This window comes from Nycticebus coucang, chromosome 20 (assembly GCF_027406575.1).
Source record: "Nycticebus coucang isolate mNycCou1 chromosome 20, mNycCou1.pri, whole genome shotgun sequence".
NCBI classification, from domain to species: domain Eukaryota; kingdom Metazoa; phylum Chordata; class Mammalia; order Primates; family Lorisidae; genus Nycticebus; species Nycticebus coucang.
The window spans coordinates 35099812-35111484 of NC_069799.1; the positions used below are offsets into that span (position 1 = coordinate 35099812).

Sequence of the window (11673 nt, forward strand, 5' to 3'; positions counted from 1 at the left end):
AGAAGCAATCTTTGAGGTCAATTATAATCTTATAAAATCCAGCAGGGATAGCCACGGGAGTAGGCAGATCTGGTTGTAAAGCCCGCATGGAAAGCATTGTTTTATTTATTTCTCTTAAGTCTTGCAGTAGTCTCCATTTGCCGGATTTCTTTTTTATGACAAAAATAGGAGTATTCCAAGGGCAAGTAGTAGGTTCAATATGGCCGGCAGCAAGCTGTTCCTGTACTAACGTTGCTGCCGCAGTTAATTTTTCTGTAGTTAACGGCTATTGATCGACCCACACAGGTTCTTTGGATTTCAAAGTAATCTTATCATCGTGGGGTACAGTAAGGTCAATAGCCGTCAGGGTAAATTTTCTATGCCTAGTCCAGCGCGGTTAAGATTTGAGGTTATGTGAATGGTCTCTTTTATTCCTTGGGAATATTTCCCTAATCCCTGACCAGTGCCAAACCCTTGTTTTAACATTTGGTGGGTGATGGTTTCGTTCGGACTGCACATAATTAGTCTTAGTTGGCAAGGAAGTCTCTGCCCCAGAGATTGACTGGGGGACAGGCACAAAATAAGGTTGAACAGTACCAGTGTTGCCTTCCTCGTCTGTCCATTTGAGGATTTCAGCACTCTGTTGGGGGTTGGAGCTTTGGCCAATACCCCGGAGATGGGTTAGGGAAGTAGTGAGGGGCCAGGAAGGGGGCCAGTATTTACTGGCAATTACTGTGGCGTCTGCCCCAGTGTCAAGTAATCCTTCAAAAGTTTTGCCGTTTAATTGTAGCTTAAGGAGGGGTTTTTCTTGTGTGATTTGTCTGACCCAATAGGCGTCAGAGGAACCGAGGTTATGAGTACCCCGGGTTTTTAGAGAATAAGGATGGTTGGAGGGTAAGAGGGGAAGTAATATTAGCTGAGCTATTCTTTGGCCTGGGTGAATGGTTATAGGGCCAAGGGAGGCAGAAGCAAGTATTTTAATTTCTCCGGCGTAATCGTTATCAGTGATGCTGGGGGGAATAGTGAGGCCTTGCAGGGTGGTACTGGCACGGCCAAGAAGAAGTCTGAAAGTGTTGGGGGGCAAGGCGCCATAAACCCCAGTAGGGAGGATTTGGATGCCCATTTCAGGTGTTAGTATTGTGCCGGTGGAGGAAGAGATGTCCAGTCCTGCGCTGCCAGCAGTTGATTGGGAGAGGGAGAGGAGGCTTGGACTTGAGGGGGCGGGTTTTGGGGGAAAGGCTGATAGCCCCAGGGGTTTGTTCCCATTTGGGGGCCAGGGGCTGGCCCCATAGGAAGTTTCCCTGCTTCTGAGGTAAGGGATTACCTTGGGCATCTGTTTTCAAATGGCATTCGGACGCCCAGTGTTTGCCTCGCTTGCATTGTGGACAAAGGGAGGGGGTATGGGTCGTTCTGCCCTAGGGGCCATGCAGTCTCTAGAAAAGTGTCCTGGTTGTTTACAATTAAAACAAGTTTTTGGGTTGTTTCCCTGAGCGAATTCTTTAAGGGCAGATCCAATAGCGAGTCCCATGGAGTGAGTGGTGCCGATACCTGCACAAAGTTTAACATAATCAGAAATGGTCTTGCCGCTGAGGTGAGGCCGTATGGCGGCTTGACATGCAGGGTTTGCATTTTCAAATGCAAGAGGTTTAATGAACTCGCTTTCATTTTCTTGTTAGCCGATGAGCCTCTCAACCGCATCGGTAAGGCGGCTGATGAAATTAACATAAGGCTCGTCAGTGCCCTGTCGAATGTTGGCCAATGAGGTAGTTGCCGATCCTTTGGGAGGGAGCTTTCTCCATGCTTTGAGGGCAGCATTCTGTATTTGGGCCAGGAGGCCAGGGGAAAATTTAGCTTGTGTAATGTTAGTATCACAGGGACTGCATCCCATGAGTTTATCCCTAGTCCATTTCTTGGAGGTCTTATTTTCAAGATTTTGGGGTGCTGTTTCTTTCAGTTATCAGCATATTCAGTTCTCCAGAGGACATAGTCGCCTCCAGGCAGGGTGGCGCGGGTTATAAAGAACCAGTGATTTGGGTTGAGCCACCGCTCACTCAGAGATTCAACTATAGATATAGTGAAAGGGGCTGTGGGGCCATAGAGGGACACAGCAGTTTTTAATTCTTTAACATGCTTGAAATTCAAGCGACGATACTGCTGATCGGCAGTTTCAGCTTTTTCAGCATCTGAGTCGGAGGTCTCGTGGTCATTATCCGAGGCGTCATCTGCCGAGGAGTGTTCCTCCCCATCACAGAGGCGTTTTGGTTCTGATTCGGGAGGGGGATCCCCTTTTATCTTAGTTATGGGAAAGGTGTGCAGCACCTTTAAAGGTTTTTGTTTTGAGCTATGTTTATGAAACGTTGGGGTGAAAGGAGGGGGGATTTTTAGCTCCAATTCTAAAGCACATAACTCTTGAATGAGTTTTTGTTTTTTTTTTATTGTTGGGGATTCATTGAGGGTACAATAAGCCAGGTTACACTGATTGCAATTGTTAGGTAAAGTCCCTCTTCCAATCATGTCTTGCCCCAATAAAGTGTGACACACACCAAGGCCCCACCTCCCTCCCTCCGTCCCTCTTTCTGCTTCCACCCCCATAACCTTAATTGTCATTAATTGTCCTCATATCAAAATTGAGTACATAGGATTCATGCTTCTCCATTCTTGTGACGCTTTACTAAGAATAATGTCTTCCACTTCTATCCAGGTTAATATGAAGGATGTAAAGTCAACATTTTTTTTAATGGCTGAATAGTATTCCATGGTATACATATACCACAGCTTGTCAATCCATTCCTGGGTTGGTGGGCATTTAAGATGTTTCCACATTTTGGCAATTGTAAATTGAGCTGCAATAAACCGTCTACTACAAGTGTCCTTATGATAAAAGGATTTTTTTCCTCCTGGGTAGATGCCCAGTAATGGGATTGCAGGATCAAATGGGAGGTCTACCTTGAGTGCTTTCAGACTTCTTCATACTTCCTTCCAGAAAGGTTGTACAAGTTTGCAGTCCCACCAGTAGTGTTAAAGTGTTCCGTTCTCTCCACATCCACGCCAGCATATGCAGTTTTGAGATTTTGTGATGTGGGACATTCTCACTGGGTTTAGATGATATCTCAAGGTTGTTTTGATTTGCATTTCTCTAATATATAGAGATGATGAACATTTTTTCATGTGTTTGGTAGCCATTTGTCTATCATCTTTAGAGAAAGTTCTATTCATGACTCTTGCCCATTGATATATGGGATTGTTCACTTTTTTCATGTGGATTAATTTGAGTTCTCTATAGATCCTAGTTATCAAGCTTTGGTCTGATTGAAAATATGCAAATATCCTTTCCCATTGTGTAGGTTGTCTCTTTGCTTTGGCTATTGTCTCCTTAGCTGTACAGAGGCTTTTCAGTTTAATTAAGTGCCATTTATTTATTTTTGTTGTTGCAATTGCCATGGCAGTCTTCTTCATGAAGTCTTTCACCAGGCCAATATCTTCCAGTGTTTTTCCTATGCTTTCTTTGAGGATTTTTATTGTTCCATGCCTTAAAATTAAGTCCTTTATCCATTTTGAATTAATTTTTGTGAGTGGGGAAAGGTGTGGGTCCAATTTCAGTCTTTTACATGTAGACATTCAGTTTTCCGAACACCATTGAATAGGGAGTCTTTCCCCCAAGGTATGTTCTTGTTTGGTTTATCAAAGATGAGGTGGTTGTAAGATGTTAGTTTCATTATTTGGTTTTCAATTCGATTCCAAGTGTCTATGTCTCTGTTTTTGTGCCAGTACCATGCTGTCTTCAGCACTACGGCTTTGTAGTACAGACTAAAATCTGGTATGCTGATGCCCCCAGCTTTATTTTTGTTAAAGAACTGCCTTAGCTATACAGGGTTTTTTCCGGTTCCATACAAAGCGCAGAATCATTTTCTCCAAATCTTGAAAGTACGATGTTGCTATTTTGATAGGAATGGCATTGAATAGGTAGATTGCTTTGGAAGTATAGACATTTTAACAATGTCGATTCTTCCCGTCCATGAGCATGGTATGTTCTTCCATTTGTTAATATCCTCTGCTATTTCCTTTCTGAGGATTTCATAGTTTTCTTTATAGAGGTCCTTCACCTCCTTCGTTAGGTATATTCCTAGTATTTCATTTTCTTTGAAACTATGGTGAAGGGAGTTGTGTCCTTAAATAGCTTCTCATCTTGACTGTTATTGGTGTATACAAAGGCTACTGACTGTGGACATTGATTTTATATCCCGAAACATTACTGTATTTTTTGATGACTTCTAGGAGTCTTGTGGTTGAGTCTTTGGGGTTCTCTAAGTATAAGATCATGTCATCAGCAAAGAGGGAGAGTTTGACCTCCTCTGCTCCCATTTGGATTCCCTTTATTTCCTTGTCTTGCCTAATTGTATTGGCTAGAACTTCCAGCACTACGTTGAATAGTAAAGGTGACAGAGGACAACCTTGTCTGGTTCCAGTTCTAAGAGGAAAAGCTTTCAGTTTTACTCCATTCAGTAAAATATTTGCTGTGGGTTTGTCATTGTTAGCTTCAGTCAGTTTTAGAAATGTGCCACCTGTGCCTACACTCTTCAATGTTCTAATTAGAAAAGGATGGTAGATTTTATCAAATGCTTTTTCTGCATCTATTGAGAGGATCATGTGATCTTTATTTTTGCCTCTGTTAATATGGTGGATAACGTTTATGGACTTGTGTATGTTAAACCAGACTTGCATCCCTGGGATGAAGCCTACTTGATCATGATGAATGACTTTTTTGATGGTAAGCTCTAATCTATTGGCTAGGATTTTGTTGAGAATTTTTGCATCTATATTCATGACTGAGATTGGTGTGAAATTCTCCTTTTTGTTTGGGTCTTTTCCTGTTTTGGTAACAGGGTGATGTTTGCTTCATAGAATGTGTTGGGGAAGATTCCTTCTTCCTCAATTTTTTGGAATAATTTCTGCAGTACAGGAATAAGCTCTTCCTTGAAGGTTTGATAGAATTCTGGAGTGAAGCTGTCTGGACCAGGGCATTTTTTGGTTGGAAGATTTTTTATTGTTTCTTTGATCTCAGTGCTTGAAATTGGTCTATTCAGGAGCTCTATTTGTTCCTGGCTGAGTCTAGGGAGAGGGTGTGATTCCAAATATTTATCTATTTCCTTCACATTGTCAAATTTCTGGGCATAGAGTTTCTGGTAGTATTCAGAGATGATCTCTTGCATCTCTGTGGGATCAGTTGATATTTCCCCTTTATCATTTCTGTTTGAGGTTACTAGAGATTTTAATTTTTTATTCCTTGTTAGTCTGGCCAATGGTTTATCTATTTCATTTATTTTTTCAAAAAACCAACTCCTTGTTTCATTAATTTTCTGAATGATTCTTTTGTTTTCAATTTCATTGATCTCTGATTTGATTTTGGATATTTCTTTTCTTCTACTGAGTATAGGCTTAGATTGTTCTTCTTTTTCCAATTCCATAAGATCTCTTGTGAGATTGTTGATGCGCTCTCTTATCTAAAGCGATGAATTTTCCTCTCAAAACTGCTCTTGCAGTATCCCACAGGTTTTGGTAGCTTGTGTCTTCATTGTTTTTATGCTCAAGGAAGTTAAGTATTTCCTGTTTCATTTCTTCCTGCACCCATCTGTTATTCAACAGAAGATTGTTTAATTTCCATGCCTTTGTGTGGGGTCGAGTATTTTTGTTAGAGATGAGTTCCACCTTTAGTGCCTTATGGTCTGAGAAGATACAAGGTAAAATTTCAATTCTTTTGATTCTGTTGATATTTGTTTTGTGTCCCAAGATATGATCAATATTGGAGAATGTTCCATGGGGTGATGAGAAGAATGTATATTCTTTATCTTTAGGGTGAGTGTTCTATATGCGTCTATCAAGCACAGTTTTTCTAGGGTCTCATTTAAATCTCTTATATCTTTGTTTAATTTCTGTTTAGAGGATCTGTCCAGCTCTGTAAGAGGAGTGTTAAAGTCCCCTGTAATTATGGTATTATCAGATATCATATTGCTCAGACTGAGTAAGGTCTGTCTCAAGAATCTGGGAGCATTTAAATTGGGTGCATAAATATTTAGATTTGAGATGTCTTCTTGTTGTATTTTTCCCTTGACCAATATAAAGGGACCACCTTTGTCTTTTTTGACTTTAGTTGCTTTAAATCCACATGTATCTGAAGATAAGATTGCAACTCCTCTTTTCTTCTGAATTCCATTTGCCTGAAAAATTATCTTCCAACCCTTGACTCGGAGCTTTAATTTGTCTTTTGATGCCAGGTGTTTTTCTTGCAGACAGCAAATGGATGGCTTGTGTTTTTCAATCCAGTCAACCAATCTATGTCTCTTCAGTGGGGAATTCAAGACATTAACATTTATTGAGGTAATTGATAAGTGTGGTAGTATTCTATTCGTCTTATTTGGTGAGAGTCCATTGCTTAGTTTTATCTTTTGCATCAGTGTGGAGGTTAGGTTCTGTCCTTTAATTTCTGAATTTTTACTTTGCTGCTGATCCATTGTGGTGGTCAGTGTGCAGAACAGGTTGAAGTATTTCCTGTAGAGCTGGTCTTGTTGTGGCGAATTTCCTCAATGTTTTTATATGCGTAAATGATTTGATTTCTCCGTCAATTTTGAAGCTTAGCTTAGCAGGGTACAGAATTCTGGGCTGAAAATTGTTCTGTTTAAGTAGATTAAAGGTAGATGACCATTGTCTTCTTGCTTGGAAAGTTTCATTAGAGAAGTCTGCGGTCAATCTGATGGATTTGCCCCTGTAGGTCAACTGGCGCTTACTCCTGGCAACTTGCAGAATCTTTTCTTTTGTCTTGACTTTGGACAGGTTCATCACAATGTGTCTTGGAGAAGCTCGGTTAGAGTTGAGGCGACCTGGGGTCCGATAGCCCTCTGAAAGCAGTGTGTCAGAATCTTTGGTGATATTTGGGAAATTTTCTTTTATAATATTCTCTAGTATGGCTTCCATTCCTCTGGGGCATTCTTCTTCCCCTTCTGGAATTCCTACAACTCGTATGTTGGAACTCTTCATAAAGTCCCATAATTCTGCAAGTGAACGTTCTGCTTTCTCTCTCTTCTTTTCTGCCTCTTTTACTATGTGAGTTATCTCAAGAACTTTGTCTTCTACCTCTGAAATTCTTTCTTCTGCATGGTCTAACCTTTTGCTGATACTTTCCATTGCATCTTTAAGTTCCCTAATTGACTGTTTCAGTTCCTTCAGTTCTGCTATATTCTTTTTATATTCTTCATATCGTTCATCTCATATTTGATAATGTTTTTGGATTTCCTTTTGGTTATTTAACACTTTATTAGCAGTTTCCTTCATTGTTTCTATCATTTCTTTCATTGTTTTCAACATGTGTATTCTAAATTCCCTTTCTGTCATTTCTAATATTTCTTTATAGGTGGAATAATCTGCAATAGCTACCTCATGTTCCCTTTGCGGGGTTGTTCTGGACTGGTTCTTCATGTTGCCTGGAGTTTTCTGCTGATTCTTCCTCATGAGTGATTTCTTTTATCTGTTTCCTTGCCCTAATTTTCCTTTCAATTCCTCTTGCTCTTTAAATTCTCGTGCCTGTGGACGTTTTTCCACTGTTTTAGTCCTCCTCTTGGGGTCCAGAAGTCTCTCCCTGACTCCCTGTATCCTCGCAGGGGTGATCATAGGCAGATCCCACAAGCCAGAGATGCCTGAAGTCCTATCTCCCCAGACTCATGGTGCCCAGATGCAAGGAAGCTGTTACTCGGCCGCCATCTTGCTCTGCCTCCATGTTGAATGGGTCTTAAATGTTCCTTCCTTGTTTGGAGTAAGTCCTTAAGGGAGGAGACCTCTTGACATAATTTGCGTTTGACATTTTCAATTGGAGTGTCTACGCCTTGAATCGGAGCACAAAATGGAGGGGCTGAAGCATAGGAAGGGGGATGATTTAGGATGGAGGGGAAGGGAGGCTAGTCAGAATTGGCTTCCTTAGTGGCTTCCTTTTCTCGAGTGGCCGTTTCTTCGGGGGAGAGGGATTCTGGGGGGGCTCCTCGAGGGAGGGGTATAGGGAATTAAAAGGAGGTTTCAGAGGTTCAGGATCGGGAGGAGTGTCAGGCTCAGGAATAGGAACAGAAACAGAATGGCAGGCTGAGGGTTGTCTGGAGTGTTCTTTAAGGGCCTTCTCCCCTTCTTTAACAATCTCTTGGACATCAGGCCATTGGTTATAACTTTTTAGAACATCATAGATCAAGTTCCAGTAGGAAAAAGCCTGAACGGGAATTTTTTCGGGGCTGAATGTTCTATAATAATCTTTTAGACAATCACCGACTCTAGTCCATCTCAAACATCAATAGTGCCTTCTTGGGGGAACCAAGGACAAATATCAACAATAAAAACAAAAAATTTATAGAGATCTTTTTTCTTTACCCGAACTCCTCATGTCTTGAGGGACTCCTTGTGTCCCTGAATAAACAATTCATGTTTACTTAACGTTTGTCCCATAAACTCATTGCTTTCTCTTACCTTGATGGATCAGACTCGCAGGTGGACAATTCTGCGGTGATCACGGTGTGGATCTTCACTCACATCCTTCTTGTGGCGTGGCGATCACAGTGCAGATTTTCACTCACAACCTTCGAGTTGCGGAAATCCAATGATAAGGGTACCCTTACTGGCAGCAATGTTCGATGAGATCCCCGTACCCTCGCCCCACATTTGGGTGCCAATTGCCCCGACCCACGGGGAATTCAACAGGGACTTGGGAAATAAAGGGGTCAGTCGAATGAGGGGACAAGAGATACGAAAGAATGAGAGCAAGTCAAGAGTCTGATCAAGCTCCGATGAGTTTATTTTTCAGCTGGACTTATGAGCATTCTAACTAGGAAGTAACTAAGGGCTATTCCTAGAAGGGCAGGGAGGGGATAGTTTCTGGAAAATTACTAGGAGAAGGTCCCTAAGGTGGGGGGGTGCATTTCTGAGTACCGTTGCTGTTTACGATTGAATTCCTGAGAGCAGTTTGCTTGTAAAGCCGCAAATCAAGCAGGCTAGCAAGGGGCATTTTTGTGAGATGTTTTGGCTCCCTGCACTGGGTGATTGTTAGTGGTTGTTGTGTCCCATCTAGGTTAGTAGTTGTGGAAATAGTCTTACTCTTGGCCTGTCTTTATTGATGAATTTATATTTTCTTTTGGAGAGGAAAAAAATTTGTGTAATTTTCAGGAAATATTTGAGAAACTTTGTAACTATTTTTGTTATCCCATTAAAATTTTAATTTTGACATCACTTCCGGTTCCCTGGCATCCTGGCTGTGTGCCTGCACACCCTTCCCTTAGTGGACCCAATGCCTCGACGGAGGCTCAGACCATCGTTGACGACCGGGTGGGGCATACTGTCAGCGTCCTGAGTGGAGCCAGGGCCATGGAGCCACCACTACCGGGCTAAACAGGTCCAGCCCGGCCTCCTGCAGCAATGTGGGGCTAATCTTGCTCCCCGGGCACCACCTCACTGTCCTGAGCTCAGAGCCTCGTCATTCACGACTATTTTGGCTATGGAAAGAGGAAATGTTCTAAGCAATGTCTATCCGGAGCCCCCGAGACACATTTTGGAGATGACCAACTTGAAGATCTTGAAGAGGCAAATGCATTCTCTTTTAAAGAATTTCTGAAAACCAAGAACTTCAGCTTGTCCAAAGAAAAATTTATTGAAAGGAAACCTCAAGGCACTCAGTGAGACTCCAGCACTATTCTCCGATCTTAAGTGTATGGTGCCCCATGATCATATTTATGTACACAGCTATGATTTAATAAAAAAAAAAAAAAATTCTCCCAGCTTCCGGCCCTTGCGTTATGGCCCGTAATATCAGCAGCCATTTTTCGAAGACCCAACAGGAGCTGGTGACCTCCTAGAGGAGGAGGAAGATGAAGATGATGGGTAGAGTGGATCCTATCTGCCATCCGCCATGGAGCAGACACAGTCTGATGGGTCACTGCCAGCACATCACCCTGTGGCACGTACCTGTCATTTTTTCCTACTCCATCGTAACTGACCTGGCCCATGTCTCTGCCCTCGTGGAAATTGAGTGACACAGACTCTAGTGTGTCTCTGGGATCTCCAGCAGGGAGTCCTGGCACAGAATTTGCAGCTCACAAAGAGTTTCTGGGAGACTGGCTCTACAGACAGCTGCAGATAAGTTATGAGGCACCAAAAGAAGAAAATTCTAAGCTAGGAAGAAAGCTGAATAAGGTTCAGAGCTTCTGTGCAACTCAAACAGAAATGGTAAGGACACTTGAGCAGAAATTACAAGCAAAAATGATCAAGGAGGAGAGTGACTACCATGACCTGGAATCGGTGGTTCAGCAGAAACCGGCTGTAAAGGCAGAAAATCAGTCATGAAACTGAAACAGGAAATAAATTTGCTCCAGGCTCAGGTCTCCAACTTCAAAGGTGAGAAGGAAGATCTGAGGTCAGACTTGGGGCCAGCCTGACTGTTGTGAAGCAGAAAACCTATGTGGCCTTGCAGAACCTCCACGTTGTCATGAACAGGCTTCCATAAAGCAGCTTGTTTCTGAAGCTGAAAGGTTGAATTTTGTTGCCAAGATCCTTAAATCTATAGACAGAATTTCTGAAATTAAAGACAAGGAGGACACCTGAGGAGCATTGCGATGCTCTCAGCTTGAAGCTTTGTGCAAACCTGAAGTCACTCCTGCTTCATCCGAACTTGCAATTGTGTCTTTAACTGTGCAGTCTTCACCCAGAGTAAAGTATTTATCACAAGATACTAATTTCATGACCTAGAACATTGTTACTGGCCTCTCACAATGGGAGTCGCTTCTATCTCAGAGTCCATCATACAACTTACACGCAGTCCTTGTGAAATTCCTGCTGTTTTATAGATTCTAATGATCTGTTGGAAGGAAGTTTTAGAAAAACTAGTGATTTTTTTAATTGCTATACATAAAAATAGCAATTCTATAATAACTGTTTTCCATTACCGTTTAAAAAAATTCTAAGTTAAGTTCAGTGGATTGAACTTGATAACATAAGTAGAAAACGCTAAATGAGCTGTAATGGAAATGATCTGGCTTGAGCCAGGACTTGTGCCTTCTCACTTTACGCAGTATCCCTCTGTTTCTCTGTTCACTCTTGTGACCTTCCAGGGTGGCTTGGTCCTCTCACCAGGACTCCATGGTGCCTCAGCCCCACCTCTCCCGTGAGCTTTCAGATTTGAAAAACTGTCTTAGGCTGAGGGTTTTAATACTATTTCAAGTTTCATTTTGTACAATGAAGTTTAGAATTCAGGAACTGAAAGTTTTTCCAGGATGCCTCTAGTCCCTCACCTGTAAGAGGGAAGGACAAAACGTGTACTACGTGCCTTTTGGCTATTTTCTCATAGATGTTATTTTTTTAATTTTCTTTTCCCTCCTGTTCAGACAGCTTCTCCATTTAAATAAATTCTGAAGTTCTAAAAGGAAATTTTTTTTTTTTTTAATTTTGGCCCAAACAAACCTTACCACCTTCAATCTCTCTAAGTGTGTTTCTATAGTATTAAGTTGTATTTGTTATATACTTGTTATGCACAAGATGTCTATAATCTTTACATCTTGGAAAAGTAAAACTCACTACCTTTTCCAAATCCTCTGCTCATTTTACCGTCTCCAGTTCTTGACAGACTTTGTTCTGCTGTTTCTGTGAGTTTCACTACTTAAGATCCATCAGATTTAG

General features: G+C 41.7%; 1 pseudogene; it reads left to right on the top strand.

Annotated features, from left to right (window-relative positions):
• The first annotated feature begins 8878 nt into the window (after nucleotides 1-8878).
• On the top strand, nucleotides 8879-11011 carry LOC128572823 (endosome-associated-trafficking regulator 1-like; annotated as a pseudogene).
• Nucleotides 11012-11673: the final 662 nt, after the last annotated feature.